Source organism: Lygodium microphyllum, chromosome 11 (assembly GCF_053477565.2).
Source record: "Lygodium microphyllum isolate KBCC chromosome 11, Lygodium_microphyllum_v1.1.10, whole genome shotgun sequence".
NCBI lineage: Eukaryota > Viridiplantae > Streptophyta > Polypodiopsida > Schizaeales > Lygodiaceae > Lygodium > Lygodium microphyllum.
In genome coordinates this window covers 58,251,557-58,253,373 of record NC_141145.1, presented here as the reverse complement: position 1 = coordinate 58,253,373, position 1,817 = coordinate 58,251,557, and positions in this window count along the sequence as shown.

Sequence of the window (1,817 nt, the reverse complement as noted above, 5' to 3'; positions counted from 1 at the left end):
AACAATCAAGATGGTTAGAATTCCTTGTAGAATTTGACGTGGATATCCACAAACAAAATAGTGGATGTACTTCCTTGAAGAATTTGATATAGAGATCAAGCATAAGTTGGGTTCCATAAACAAAATAGTGGATGCACTTAGCAGACTTGAAAGCAATGACCATAGCTAGCAACAATTTCCTAAAGTTAGTGAAGGAGGCACTAGAGCATGATAAGGAGATGCGCAACTTGATTAAAGAAGTGAAAGATGACAAAACAATGCACGGAATGTATACAATTGAAGAAGAAATCATTTTTTAGTCAAGAGACTGTATATCCCCAATAGTTTAGAGTTGAAGAAGATTGTGTTATATGAAGTGCATGATGAGAAATCAGGGGATATAAGAGACAAAGCAAGACCTTAGATGACTTAAGGAGACAAATTTTTGGGCTAAACATGAAGGAGGTTATTGACTATGTGAAGACATGCCCAACTTGCCAACTAGTGAAAGCTTCATGCACAAAGGTGGCCAGCTTCTTTCAACCCATGCTAGTATCAATTCGCCCATGGAATGTCATAAGCATGGACTTCATTGTGAAACTTTCAAGATCCCATGGGTATATCATCATCTTTGTAGTTGTGAGCTATTTTTCCAAGCAGGCATACTTCATCCCAGCCACACCACCATTGAATGCCAGGGAGGTAGGCCACCTTTTCTTCACTCATGTCTTCAAGTTACATGGATTACTGTTAGCCATTGTATCAAATCGGGATGGTCGCTTTATGAGTGACATGTGGAAGAAACTCTTCAAGACTTTGGAGACATAACTTAGATCATTAACATTCTTTCACCTAGAGATAGATGGGCAAACAAAGTAAGTGAACCAATGAATTACCCAAATTACCCAAGTTCTAGATGAGGTAACCTACAAGTTGGACCTGTCAAAGAGCATTTGTGTGCACAATGCCTTCCATGCACGCCTGTTGTGCAGGTTCCATCGAGATATCCAATGGAGATAGCATATTTCATTACTCAATTTCAATGGCCCCTTCAAGGTAGAGGCAATCCTTGGCATCGCGAGCACATGGACTACCCCAAGTACCTTGCCAAGTAGAAAGGACACCCTCTCAAAGAAGCCACTTGGATTTCAGAAGTGGAGGCTTGTGGACGTGGCAAAGAGGCTTTCACTACTTGGCTTAAGGAGAACCCCAACAATATTTCCAATGTATCTTGAGTCCTTACTTAGATTGTAATAGGACTTTGAAGCCTCCACTTCTCAAATATAGTTGAGTTGAGGGTGGATATGAATGCTAATCGATACGAAAAAGAGTTTAGATGGGCAGATACTGGCCAGCTTGATAGGAAAAGTTGTGCCAAAACCCTTAAGCCATAGTGTGGTAGACGTTGACCAACTTAAGAGAAAAGATTGCTTTAAGACCTTGCTAATGAGTTAGTCCTAGACTAGTAAACACTAACCAACTTGATAACATGATCTATGTTAAGACCTAGAAATGAGTCAAAGACAATAACCCTTAGATTGTTGAGGACAACAATCTATTTGGTAGGGATACATGAAAGGGCTTTGTAGGTATACCATGGCGTTGCCTATAAATGCACCTACATAGGGAGTAGTAGTGACTTTGAGTTTTGGTTGGTTTCTACTCTATGTACGATTCCCTATATCCAATGGTGAACCCTTACTTTGGTATCACAAAAGTGTAATCTTGAGACGTACCTTTGCTTTATTATTATTATTATTGTTGAATAACACAAAAATATACCTTGCTCTCACATGTCGTATAACCTTTTCGCGCTCTGTTGAGCAAAAAAAAAAAGC